General features: G+C 43.3%; 1 pseudogene; it reads right to left on the bottom strand.

Annotated features, from left to right (window-relative positions):
• Positions 1-14,925, bottom strand: part of LOC135530117 (histone lysine acetyltransferase CREBBP-like) — a 72,026-nt pseudogene that overhangs the window by 18,354 nt on the left and 38,747 nt on the right.

Here is a 14,925-nt window from a genome sequence, read left to right as displayed (position 1 = left end):
AATTGTTGCATGTTGCGTTTATATTTTTGTTCAGTATATATTTTGTTAACTTTATTGAATGTTATATCAGCTACTTAAAGTGCACACTAAGGGAGAAGGGTGGAGATTGGGATGTAGTCTATGTTGAAACGTTTCAAGCAGTAGTGAGTTCATCAAAGGAGGTTGGTGGCAGCTTAAACGGGGAGGGCAGGTTCTTGGTAATGGCTGGAGCGGAATGGTATCAAACACGTAGCTTCAATGTGTTTGATGCCCATTCCATTAATATATTCCAGCCATTATGAGCTGTCCTCCCTCAGCAAATACTGGAGGTCATTTTGCTGTTGGCAGACTGGTTGTCCCCTTCCACCTTCACTAAAGTACGCCACCAGGTTCTCCATCCGCTCTGATCCTTCAGTGCTGCATCTGGGGTGGGGAATATGGCTTGTACTCTGGAGGAGGACAGGGAGAAGGAAGGGATGGTGGAGGGAAAGAGGGACAGCACAAAGGGAGAATTAAACAGCGAGTTGGAGGACATCTGCACCTCAATCAGAAAATTGCTTTTCCTTTCAGAACACTGATCGAACAGGCGAGTTCAGTGAACACAGTGGGCCAGTGCCAAACCAACTCCTATACCTTTAGCCCTATGGTGGCAAAACCATGTGGGTTGTCCACCTATTAAACCCCGGTAGATTCATGGTCATTGAGGAGGAAAAAACATTGAAGAGAATGCTAGCATCTTGGTGGCACTTACAGTTTGTGCACCAGGTGGGTGCGTAGATCCTGAGTGACGTGCTCGTGCCATCTTCCTCACCCCCGTTAGAGAGAGGGTTGGCGCCCGGCAGGTTGCCCATGCCCCCATCCCCAACCCGTCTGGCATCAACTGACTGGAGGACGGAGAGAGGAGAGCAAGACCGCTTAGGAAACATGTAATCATAAGAGTAACACCAAGGTAACTATGAGAGAATAACTTCTGTAATGCTGTGTCAGGTAACAGAGTAGAGAGAGTGGCATTGTAGTTATCAGGAATTTAACCCCAATTTCAGCCTTTGCCCAACCCTTTAATATATTCAAACAACGCATTCAGGTGAGAAGTGGGGGGATAAATATTCATTTTGGGGGTGGGTAAACATAGTTGTACTCACTTTCTCACTAACGTATACTCAGAAATCCACTGACACGCTCTGATAACATTGTATTGGTGGCTCTGCTCTGTTAACTCAGTATCATGCACTGTTAACTCAGTGGTAAGGTGGGGACATCTATCTTCACTGTTAACTCAGTGGTAAGGTGGGGACATCTATCTGCACTGTTAACTCAGTGGTAAGGTGGGGACATCTATGCACTGTTAACTGTGGTAAGGTGGTGACACTGCACTGTTAACTCAGTGGTAAGGTAACTATCTTCACTGTGTGGTAAGGTGGTGACATCTGGTTAACTCAGTGGTAAGGTGGTGACATCTGCTCTGTTAACTCAGTGGTAAGGTGGGGACATCTATCTGCACTGTTAACTCAGTGGTAAGGTGGGACATCTATCTGCACTGTTAACTCAGTGGTAAGGTGGGGACATCTATCTGCACTGTTAACTCAGTGGTAAGGTGGGGACATCTATCTGCACTGTTAACTCAGTGGTAAGGTGGGGACATCTATCTGCACTGTTAACTCAGTGGTAAGGTGGGGACATCTATCTGCACTGTTAACTCAGTGGTAAGGTGGGGACATCTATCTGCACTGTTAACTCAGTGGTAAGGTGGGGACATCTATCTGCACTGTTAACTCAGTGGTAAGGTGGGGACATCTATCTGCACTGTTAACTCAGTGGTAAGGTGGGGACATCTATCTGCACTGTTAACTCAGTGGTAAGGTGGGGACATCTATCTGCACTGTTAACTCAGTGGTAAGGTGGGGACATCTATCTGCACTGTTAACTCAGTGGTAAGGTGGGGACATCTATCTGCACTGTTAACTCAGTGGTAAGGTGGGGACATCTATCTGCACTGTTAACTCAGTGGTAAGGTGGGGACATCTATCTGCACTGTTAACTCAGTGGTAAGGTGGGGACATCTATCTGCACTGTTAACTCAGTGGTAATCTGCACTGTTAACTCAGTGGGACATCTATCTGCACTGTTAACTCAGTGGTAAGGTGGGGACATCTATCTGCACTGTTAACTCAGTGGTAAGGTGGGGACATCTATCTGCACTGTTAACTCAGTGGTAAGGTGGGGACATCTATCTGCACTGTTAACTCAGTGGTAAGGGGGGGAGTTCCTGACATCTATCTGCACTGTTAACGTGTGGAATAAGTTCCAATTTCCACTGTTATGGGGCGTAAAATTTTTTTGGAATAAGAAATGTGTTTTTTAAATGTTTTTTTTTGCAGTATTGTGTTAGGAAAAGTGCAATCATCACATTGAAAATAAAGATATGGGGCTCAATTCAATCAGCACTGCAGTAACTATTTTACCAATGATCAAATAAACTCTCAGGTTGGTCTTGGGTAGTGTAGAAAACCTACAACTACTACCAGGCCAACCAGTCTCACAGGTAGGCTATCACTTCTCAGAACTAGAAGTGTGTGGGCACGGGATGAACATTGTAAATAAAGGATTTATAAATATATCTGCCACATATAGGATTACAACTCAACCATTGAAATATGAGCTAACTGTGTTAGCACACTGTGCCACCAGTCATAGCAAAACAATGAGTTGACATGACCATTGTCATCCATTTCTTGTTACGATACATGTAGCTATGAATATAAAACGTATTATCCTCATAGCTCACATGTATATATTTTTTGGTTAATCATGTAGATGTGTATGAAACAGTAAGCAATAACGGTGCATTTGGTCATATGTGGAAATGTGCCTTACTGCCTTTTGAATAGTGGTCTAGTCAAGGAAGAGTCATGCAAAATATATTGATTGGCACACTCCCCTCACCAAGACCATCGCCAAATAAAGTGCGCGGTCACCTACTTTTATAGTAAGCCTCGAGGTGGTACCACCCAGCACATCTACAAGGGAGTGGATTTCATACCAAACTCTTCCCTTTGAGATGACGTAGAGGCACCTTCAAGGCGCCTCTACATCACGATTTCAAATGGTAGAGTAGAACCGCTAAGGGTAAAAAGAGCCAGATCAAAACTTTCAAAATTAAGACCAGAATTGACGTGTTTAACTAGAACTAAGCCAAAAACAGTTTTTATGCAGATTTTATTTCTTCATCATGAAAGCTACTATTTAAATAGAATTTTAATTTAATTTTTTTTTTTTTTAATTTTACCTTTATTTAACCAGGCAAGTCAGTTAAGAACACATTCTTATTTTCAATGACGGCCTGGGAACAGTGGGTTAACTGCCTGTTCAGGGGCAGAACGACAGATTTGTACCTTGTCAGCTCGGGGGTTTGAACTCACAACCTTCCGGTTACTAGTCCAACGCTCTAACCACTAGGCTACCCTGCCGCCCCACAATATACAGTGAGCTCCAAAAGCATTGGGACAGTGACACATTGTTGTTTCGGCTCTGTACTCTGGCACACTTGATTTGAAATACAATAACTGAGGTTAGAGTGCAGACTGTCAGCTTTAATTTGAGGGAATTTTCATCCATATCGCTGTTCAAAGTATTCAGACCTTCAGGTTTTGTGGCTGGGCCACTCAAGGACATTCAGAGACTTGTCCTGAAGCCACTTCTGCATTGTGTTGGCTGTGTGCTTCGGGTCGTTGTCCTATTGGAAGGCGAACCGTCGCCCCAGTCTGAGGTCCTGAGCGATCTGGAGCAGGTTTTCATCAAGGATCTCTGTACATTGCGCTGTTCATCTTGCCCTCCATCCTGACTAGTCTCCGAGTCCCTACCGCTGAAAAAACATCCCCACAGCATGATGCTGCCACCACCATGCTTCATTGTAGGAATGGTATTGTCCAAGTGATGAGTGGTGCCTGGTTTCCTCAAGATGTGGCGCTTGGCATTCAGGCCAAAGAGTTCAATCTTGGTTTCATCAGACCAGAGAATCTTGTTTCTCATGGTCCGAGTCTCCTTTAGTTGCCTTTTGCTGAGGAGGGCAGGCATGTGCCTTTTACTGAGGAGTAGCTTCCGTCTGGCCACAACGAGAAAGACCTGATTGGTGGAATGCTGCAGAGATGGTTGTTATTCTGGAAGGTTCTCCCATCTCCACAGAGGAACTCTGGAGCTCTGTAAGAGTGACTGTTGGGTTCTTGGTCACCGCCCTGACCAAGGCCCTTCTTATGGCTGGGCGGTATATCAAATTCATTTGATTAATTCGAATGTATGTTTTTGCGCGATATTCCAAATGCCTGTATCACAAGGATGAAGGTTTGGTTCTTTTTTGTTTTTATGAGCATTTATGTCCGCTTGTTCTCGTGCTGTATTTTTTGGTCTGGTTTGTTTCGCTCCTCTGTGCACCTTCCCATTTACACCAGAGAATAATAGAGAAGTTCAATTTCTAACAATATCCTTTTTATGTCGTCTCAGCTACTGAAATTGCGTGCAGAGCAGACACTACTAAAACAAGAGTATCAATGAACACAGAGTCAGGAAAATGAATGCTCAGTTTGATGCAGGCGGCATTGGGGTACCACGTACCGTTAGCAACACTTTAGTCAGTCAATTATACTAGCTGTCTAGTCTGTTCCATAAACTTGCAATAAGCATAAAACACGGAATTAGCAAATCGCTCTCATTCTGAGAAATAAGGTAGGCCACTTGATTTCAACATTTGAACGAAGTGGACAGGCTCACATGCTGCTCAAACAATTGGAGACGGACAGAAGGGTGTGTTCATAACAATTCAACTGTTATACCTTGTTAGCTAGCAAATAGATCCTCGTTGGCTAAACTTGAAATATAAATATTAGCTGGCTACTCACTAACACGTGGGCTTGTGCGTGAGAGATGGTTTCTGAGACCTGTGTTAATGTTCTATAGCCTGCTACAAGGAGTGAGTCATTAGTGAATGTGCATTATACATGGTTCTGGTTACATTTGTAACAAAAAAAACAACAAAAAAAGGCATTTTCAGACTTGAAATCTAGATCAGTGATTGCCTGCCTGCCCCCCCAAAAAAAGCAGGTTAAACTAATTTGATCAACTAATTAACTTAGTGTGTCTTATGGTTGTGGAGGCTTATATTTAGCATAGGTATAACTTCACAATACCTGAATTCATTACATTATTGCAGACTGTTTGAAATGCATAGATATTGTGAATCACCCATACGCTTGAAAACAAAAACGAGATATAATTGTTAGGCCATCAAGCCCTAGCCCGTCTCCCCCGATTGCCCAGTTTGGTCAGGCGGCCAGCTCTAGGAAGTCTTGGTGGTTCCAAAACCTCTTCCATTTAAGAATGATGGAGGACACTGTGTTCTTGGGGACCTTCAATGCTGTGGAATTTTTTGGTACCCTTCCCCCAGGTGTGTGCCTCAACACAATGCTGTCTAGGAGCTCTACGGACAACTCCTTCAACCTCATGGCTTGTCTTTTTGCTGACATGCACTGTCAACTGTGGGACCGTATCTAGACAGGTGTGAGCCTTTCCAAATAAACTCAAATCAAGTTGTAGAAACAACGATGATCAATGGAAACCGGATGCATGCACATGAGCTCAATTTCGAGTCTCATAGCAAAAAGGTCTGAATAATAAAAGTTGTTTTTTTTTGTTTTATAAAATGGTTTTCACATTATGGGATATTGTGTATATATTTTTAATTAATACATTTTAGAATAAGGTTTGAAAAATAAATGTGGAAAAAGTGAAGGGGTCTGAATAAAATGAATGGTAAATAATGTAGTCTCATTTTGGAGTCACTTGTAAATAAGAATATAATATGCTTCTAAACACATCTACATTAATGTGGATTATAGCATGATAACAGATAGTCCTGAATGAACTGTAAATAATGATTAGTGAGAAAGTTAGTGGGAATATGATATTTGTGCACCTAAAATGCTAACCTTCCCTGTTAATGTAATGGGGAGAGGTTAGCATGTCTTGGGGTATGATATAAAATGAACATAAATGGTGAGAAGTTAGCATGTCTTGGGGGTAACATAAAATGCTCCCCCTGTTATTGAATGGTGAGAGGTTGGCATGTCAAGAAGGCATGATATTTGTGCGACTAACATTCTCAAATCATTATTCACGATTAATTCAGGACTATCCGTAATCATATTAGCATCCACATTAATGTATAAGTCTCTAGAAACATTCTATTCTCATTTATAAAAGTAACTCCAAAGTGAATACATTACTTACCATTAATTTCTATTTGGCCTAAACTCATCTGGAACACAAACAAAAACAAACAGCAAATGCATCCCACCAAATTTGTTGTCACAAGCTTCATGCAATCATTTCAAGCTAGGAATATGGACCCAAATAACATAATTTTGACTACCTTAATACACATAAGTGAATTAGTCCTACTATTTTTGTTCCCCTAAAACAGGGAGGACTATGTACAATAAGTGCTGTAATTTCTAAACGGTTCACTCGATATGGATGAAAATACCCTCAAGTTAAAGCTGACAGTCCGCACTTTAATCTCAGTCATTGTATCATTTCAATTCCAAAGTGCTGGAGTACAGGGACAAAACAAAACATTGTCACTGTCCCAATACTTTGAGCTCATTGTAAAAATTGTGAGTGCTGCTGTACACTGTAGTGGGCCCATCTCTGTACCACCCAGTTGGAGAGATCTAGGGCACAGAATTAAGGGAGAGAATCTAAATGGGTGAGCGGACTCACTTGTTGAGCGACGAGGGGAGTGATGAGTCCGAGAGCATGCCGGTCTCTGAGGGCACGCCCACCCCTCCTCCGGCCATGTTCATGTTAGTGCCTGGGAGAGAACACAGCCAACCAGAGGCAGCATTACCACCAAAACAGTGACCAATACCCTCACTATACCACTTTGACTCATCACACGGGACCCTTATACAGAGAACTATACCAAAATGATTTAACGAGTCAACCAATCAAACAAACCAATAGTTGGTTTTAAATAACTATTTCATGTGTCAGTGATTTCATCCTCTGGGATTTCAAATTGTGCATATTTGCAAACCCAAAATTCAATTCAGTTGAATCAATCGTATGCATCTATCAACCCATTTTTACATTTACAATTGAGTCATTCAGCAGATGCTCTTATCCTATTGTCCTCAAGTGCTTTACAGTAACCTAGCCTAAAACTGCAATGAGACCAAGCAACATTCTTACCTAGTGCATTGATGGAGCGTAGCTGCTGCCCTCCCTGGGCTGTGTTCTGTCCTCCAGGTCCTCCCTGTCCCTGAGCAGGGGACTGGTTACCATAGGGCAGGCCCAGGGCAGCGTAGGCCCGCTGCATGGAACTGGGGTCGATGTGCCCGCTGCTGACCCCGCCACTGTTCATGGAGGAACCCGGGGAGCTGCCGGGAGGGCCTGTGCCCACCGTGGCATTGATGGCACTCTGCAGGCTGGCGCCGGGAGAACCCAGCATGGCTGGAGAGAGAGCGGAGACATTTATGAAACATTTCAAAGAGAAACCTTATTGCTTTGGAAATACAATAACTTTTGTATCAAATTGAAGAGGGTGGTGGGTGGAGAGGGAGATGAGTAATTATGAACACTTGCGATGAATCCCAACTGCACATAACCCACCAATCTCCCCCAGTTTTCAAACAGAACTACAGTTAGGACTTGGCTTGGGCCTATGTTAATAAATCACTAGTATGCCCTTCCAGAAAAGTTCTGCCATATGTTACGTTTGATGAAAAGCAATCTACTGATTGGCAAAGATTAAGTCAATTATTTTTCTCATAGAAGTCATAAAAAAACTCAAGTTGTTAAAGAAAACAAAATTGTAAAGCCTACATTTTTTATGATCTAAAATAATATTTATCTGCTTCCACCCAAAGATCCAACTACTGCTCTATTCCTTACTGTATGTTGATCTGTGACCGGCAGAGAGAATATGCAGGTTGCCTCTGTGGGGGATTTAAATCAGTCACCGGTTTTCTCGCCAATCAGAGAGATTTCTCAACCTGAGCTCCTCCCCCACAGATAGAAACTCCGGTGCCCCTCCCCCAGGGTGTCAGATTACAGGCCCTGCATTCTACAGGAATCCTTCACAGAGCACAGCTAGGGATACGGCTGCAGGTGGCGCCACTGAAAGCTTCGCTCACTCACTCTAAGGTTCTATGCTCTCAGCTCAGCATGCTTCTCTGTTGACAATTCAGTTACATTGTAAAAAAAATAATACAAAAAAATAAACTTCCATACAAGCCCTTAAACAACAATGTAAGCCTTTCACTGTAAGGTCTACACTTGTTGTATTTGGCGCATGTGACTAATTCAATTCGATTTACATCGCAAATCATTTATAGCTCAAGTGTGTTATAGTGTGCAATGCATCTGTTGTAAATGAAGTGTTTTTGTATCGGTGACTACAATATGTAAATACATTTAAATAAAATGTGTCCGTTTTTGTATCTGTGCCTACAATATGTAAATATATTTAAATGAAGTGTCAGTTTTTGTATCTGTGCCTACAATATGTATATACATTTAAATGAAATGTAATGTGGCAGATGTAATACTGAGAGATTTCTGTACGAAAACTGGCTGAGGGGCGACAACAACCGGTTTATCTACAGTGCGTTCGGAAAGTATTCAGACCCCTGGACTTTTTTCACATTTTGTTACTTTACAGCATTAACTCAATCTACACACAATACCCGCATCCTTGAGATGTTTCTACAACTTGATTGGAGTCCACCTTTAGTAAATTCAATTGATTGGACAAGATTTGGAAAGGCAAACACTTGTCTATATAAAGTTCCACAGTTGACAGTGCATGTCAGAGCAAGAATTGTCCATAGAGCTCTGACAAGATTGTGTCGAGACACAGATCTGGGGAAGGTTACCCAAAAAAATTCTGCAGCATTAATGGTCCCCAAGAACACAGGGGCCTCCATCATGCTTAAATGGAAGAAGTTTGGAACCACCAAGACTCTTCCTAGAGCTGGCCGCCTGGCCAAACTGAGCAATCGGGGAAGAAGGGTCTTGTTCAGGGAGGTGACCAGGAACCCGATGGTCTCTCTGACAGAGCTCCAGAGTTCCTCTGTAGAGATGGGAGAACCTTCCAGAAGGACAACCATCTCTGCAGCACTCCACCAATCAGGCCTTTATAGTCGATTGGCCAAACGGAAGCCACTCCTCAGTAAAAGGCACATGACAGCCCACTTGGAGTTTGCCAAAAGACACCTAAAGGACTCAGACCATGAGAAACAAGATTCTCTGGTCTGATGAAACCAAGATTGAACACTTTGGCCTGAATGCCAAGCGTCACGTCTGGAGGAAACCTTGCACCATCCTTACGGTGAAGCATGGTGGTGGCAGCACCATGCTGTCGGAGTGTTTTTCAGCGGTAGGCACTGGGAGACTTGTTAGGATGGAGGGAAAGATGAACAGGGCAAAGTACAGAGAGATCCTTGATGAAAACCTGCTCCAGAGAGCTCAGGACCTCAAACTGGGTGACAGTTCCCCTTCCAACAGGACAACGACCTTATGCACACAGCCAAGACAACGCAGGAGTGGCTTCATGACAATTCTCTGAATGTCCTTGAGTGGCCCAGCCAGAGTCCGGACTTGAATCCGATCAAATACCTCTGGAAAAGACATGTAAATAGCTGTGCAGCGACACTCCCCATACAACAAGACAGCACTTGAGAGGATCTGCAGAGAAGAATGGGAGAAACATCCCAAATACAGGTGTGCGAAGCTTACAGCGTCATACCCAAGAAGACGAGGTTGTAATCGCTGTTAAAGGTATTTCAACAAGGTACTGAATAAAAGGGTCTGAATACTTATGTAAATGCTATATTTCCATTATGTTTTTAAAATACATTTGCAAAAATGACAGGATATTGAGTGTAGATTGATGAGGAACCAAAACAATTGAATCAATTTTAGGATATGGCTAAAACGTAACAAAATATGGAAAAGGGGTTCTGAATACCTTCCGAATGCACTGTATCTACTTGAATGGCTATGCTAGTGCCAAAACACCTGTATGGGAGGATATTACACAAAACCCAACATTACACACACACACACACGTGTGTGATGGACTACGGGTGGTAGGGTAAAACAGGTACTTACGCTGCTGGTTCCTTTTGTCGCTGGCGTTCTTCAGCGGCAGGCAGACGGGACAGTCATGCCGCGTGCAGTTCTTCCAGTGAGAAATTATCTGTCTGGACGACGCACAGTGAGCCACTGAGGGGATAGAAGGATAAGAGAGGGAGAGGAAGAGAGAGGGGGGAGGGGGAGAGAATGATGATTGAGAGAAAGGAAAGAGATTGAATGAAAGACAGAAAAAGAGCAAGAAAGATGAGGGATGACAGAAGAGGGAGAGAGAAGGCAACGAGTCATTGAAAAACACATACAGTAGCTATGACAAGATGACCACTTCCTGTCCACGACACCATATAAGCTGGGCAAATAAACACCCGGGCACATAAAACATGCTTTTGCCCAGTAAATCACAGAGTCAAAGAAAAAACACAAATCAAATGTTAGTAACTATTCCAAGCCTAATGTGACTGTTGCCTAATGGGTCCTGTGGACTAACAGAAAGGTACCATTGTGTTCCCACAGTCAGATAATTGCTGTAATAGATTTGATTTAGACCCAGGGAATGGAAGTAAATGGTTGTGATTGCTCAAGAGGAAGACTCCAACAACAGCATGATTCAGGGCTTTAGAGACACACCGTGGTGAAAATCCTACTGATATCAATGCATTAACTTAAGTGGAAGTTAACATTCATCCCTTCAAGAGAATAAAAGAGGTCATTCTACTCCTGCTAACATCAAATAAGTCTCATCCCAGAGTTTATATTACTTAAAGAAAAGCCTCAATTATTTGAGTTATCATTAATAATTAGGGCTCGGGTTTATTTTCCTGAATTTCTGCCTGACTGACGTGCCCAAAGTAAACTCAGGCCCAGAAGCCAGGATGTAAATATAATTGGTACCATCGGATAGAAAACACTGATGTTTGTAGAAATGTTAAAATAATGTATGCGACTATAACACAACTGATATGGTCTAAAGAAAAACCAACCATAATTATTATATTTTTATGTCCCAGGCTCTTATAATGGAAAGCTATGGGTCCTATGCAATTCTAGCTCCCAGATTTCAATTCCTATGGCTTCCACTAGATGTCAACTGTCTTTGTTCAAGGTTTCAGGCTTGTTTCTTACAAAATGAGTAAGAATTAGGAGTTTTAGCACAGTCTCAGTGGAAAATCAATTTGTTCGCGCGAGACAGAGGACACGCACCTGCCAATTTCACTTTTCTATTGAAAAAACTTCTTTCTGTATGAAAAATTATAGTTTATTTACATTTTAGTGTACCTGAGGATTAAATAGAAATGTAGTTTGACTTGTTTGAACAAAGTTTATCGGTAGCTCTTTGGATTCCTTTGTCTGTTGAAAGAGTGGAGTTGCATGTTGAAAGAGTGGATTTCTGAAATCGATGGCGCCAACGAAACAAACCTTTTGGGATATAAAGAAAGATTTTATCTAACAAAACAACCATTCACGATGTAGCTGGGACCCTTGGGATTGCAAACAGAGGAAGATTTTCAAAAGTAAGCGATTTATTTAAATCGCCATTTGTGATTTCATGAAGCCTGTGCTGGTTGAAAAATATGTTGTGGGGCATCGTCCTCAAACAATTGCATGGTATGCTTTCGCTGTAAAGCCAACTGTAAAATCAGACAATGCAGTTAGATTAACAATAATTTAAGCTTTTAAATGATATAAGATACTTGTACGTTTATAAATTTACATTTACATTTAAGTCATTTAGCAGACGCTCTTATCCAGAGCATAAATGTTAGGATTATTTATTTGAATTGCTAGCGGGCTATCCCACAGGGCTAGTAGGTACGTGAGATATTACACCACAAAATGTTAAAACAAATACAACATTGGAACCGGCAAACCCAAACAACAACAAGGCCATTTAAACAAATAATCACTAATATAAGCCATTTTAAAAACACGTAAACAGCACAACCCAACTAAAACCGGATGAGACCGAGAACATCATATATCCTCATTTGACCCCATAGCCATTAAAACACATTACCAATATGACTGGCACCTCAGGGGTTAAAAGTCAGAGGCCATCGACCGAGACACCCTTTAATGTCCCGAGCAGCACGGGGCGGGAGGAAAGCGCTGTAGCCACCCAGACAGACAGACTCAGTGTGGAGACTAAAGCCACTCGAGTATTTACATTAGGCCTAAGCACCCAGACAGGCTTTTAAAACAAGCCCCGGGATTTATAGCTGCTGGTGTCCTCACTATTAATATAGGCTGGAGCGGGATTTCAGTCAGTCACCGGGGCAAACAGGAGGGAGGGAATGGAAGACAATGGTTATTTCCAAATGAATCTTTCCTCAATTCTGCAAATCCTCTCTTCACTTCCTCCTCAAAACACACAGAGAAGGTCAGAGGGCAGGGACCTTCAACCTTCTCCTCCAATACGGTTGAGAAGTAGTTGAGCAGATAGTCTTTCTGCTATTCCTGGCATCCTAATTCAGATGGAGCCATGGAGAAGGAGGAGAGAGGGACTTTGGACACAGCAGCACAGAGAAAGGTAACCAACTTGACTTCAACGTCAATCAACATACTAAAGCCTTCTAAACAGCAAAAGATATACATGTCTCTTACATTAAATGGAGTAAAGCTGATATCCCGTTGGACATTAACGAGTGTGTGTTCAATCATATTCACACAGGCTCAGTCCCCCAACACTTAACCAGCAACCAACACCACAACCCCCCTTCCCCAGACACTCACCCTGGCAGGACTTGCCGGCCTGGCAGTGGGTCATGTGGTTGAGGACGTTCTTCATGGTGCGGCAGTGTGGCAGGGCGCAGGCCCGCACCTCCCCATTGGCCTGCTCCCGCCGCTGGCACTTGTGGGCGTGGAGCAGCAGGACCAGCTGTTGCTGGATGAGCTTGCGCTTCTCTGGGTCGGCCGTGTGGCTCGCAGTCGCTACAGACACCCCACCGCCAGGGACCATGGAGGATACCTGCTGCATCTGGGCCTTGGGAGGGAAACGCAACAAATAAGTGAGGCAGACTGGATTTATTTGAAACTTAGCTTGAACCCAATTACTTGAATTGGAACTGGGTTGCTTGAATTGGATCCCTGAACCGTTTATATTGAAATGGAATCACCCAATCCCTGTAATTAAGCCTACTTATACAAGTACATTACTTTCACAATTTGAAAAAGAAAAGCTGATCTACAACGCATTTATGCCGAGATCAACGGGGTGAGGTTTGATTAGGGAGAAAGAGGGGGAAAACATTTGTGTGAGAAAGACAAAGAGCGGAGGGCGGCGGGGGAAGAGTGGTGAACAGAGAAAGAACTATTCCCAGACAGAATAATGGGAGGCAGCCAGTGAATGAATCAAAAATAAAGAACACAACCCCCCCCCAAAAAAGGCCTGGTAAACATCCAACTATTTCACATAAGACTCCATTAACCTTTAACCAAAATAGAAACACAACTATTTCCTCTGTAATGAGTTCATTAGGCCCTTTTCCTGTTCCTGGGAGAGAGATTTGCATGCAGTATTTACTCAGTGCCTTGAAAGAGACCCCTCTCTTTTTCTCTTCCTCTTTCCCTCATTCTCTCTCTCTCTGTACAACAATATTCTGAGTGGAGTGCATTTTAACAAATGTTTTCCCCTTCCAACAATCTCTCATTCTGCATTCCAGGCCTGGTTTTTGGAGATGGAAGAGAAATGTGTCAGAATAATTGTTCCAATACTGTGGCATTGGGAACTGCAGCGTTATTCAAAGTCAATGCAGAGACTAATGGACTTCAGGAGAGTTGCCACTACGTGAGACTAAATCTGAAAGGATTTGACAGGCAGGGGGTAATTTTCACCGTATTGCTTCAACCAATCCTCTCATAGTACGTAGGATCTAGGGGTCAATGATAGGGGTTTTAGAGACCAGTCCTCTAACTAGGGCCTAATCTAATCTCTTCAGTGTTCAAACATCTGAAAGGTAGGTGTGCACATTAATATGATGATGGCTTCACTTAACCCTCTGATAAACTGAGTGGAGATTCCAACATATCTTTTGTATAGTCAGTACTTTCATATGTGAGAACACCCAAGAGGGTAGGGGTAAGGTAACAAGTCTGAAACACAAAGGCATGGGGACCACAGCTGATTTTTGTGGCCCCCAGACAGCTATCGGATTCCAAGTGTTTAAGGGGGCGAGACGAAGAGGCTCGAGATCCAAATGGAAACAGATCTTTCCCAGAACCCTCCGCTTAGGTCATCGTGTAAACTTACCGCAGGTTTGCGTTTCTCCTTTTCTACAAAGTTGAAGGAACTTACCAGGTTTGGCATGCTGCTGGCCCCTTTCAGGTCACTGGGGAAGGGGGCAGGCTGTTGGCCCCTTTCAGGTCACTGGGGAAGGGGGCAGGCTGTTGGCAAGGGCTGCCTTGTTCCGGAGCTGCTGCTGGGCGTTCACCCCCATCTGCTGCTGGGCCCCGCCCTGACCGTACTGCTGCCCAAAAGGACTGCCAGCCATACCCATCTACAGAGAGACAAGGGATTAGGACCATCTCTGAGGTGAAACGGGTCTCTGTTCATGAGTTTCAAAACAGGTCAAGAAGGACCAGGACAATGTATGATTTGGGACTGTAAAACTGTGAAACTAACCTATTGGGTTCAAATGAAATTGCAAAGCCCAGCCACAGGTTTCCCTACTGCACACAATACCAAAGAGCCTGGTGTTTTAGCACGGATTCTGTGGGGATTGTCTAGAAGGGGAGAATGACGTGCAATGGCGGGTCTGGCGGTTGACATCTGTCTCTCTGTGGTTGAGATAAGAGGAAGTGGCC

This window comes from Oncorhynchus masou, unplaced genomic scaffold (assembly GCF_036934945.1).
Source record: "Oncorhynchus masou masou isolate Uvic2021 unplaced genomic scaffold, UVic_Omas_1.1 unplaced_scaffold_1264, whole genome shotgun sequence".
NCBI classification, from domain to species: Eukaryota; Metazoa; Chordata; class Actinopteri; order Salmoniformes; family Salmonidae; genus Oncorhynchus; species Oncorhynchus masou.
This window is presented reverse-complemented; position numbering and strand designations above follow the sequence as displayed.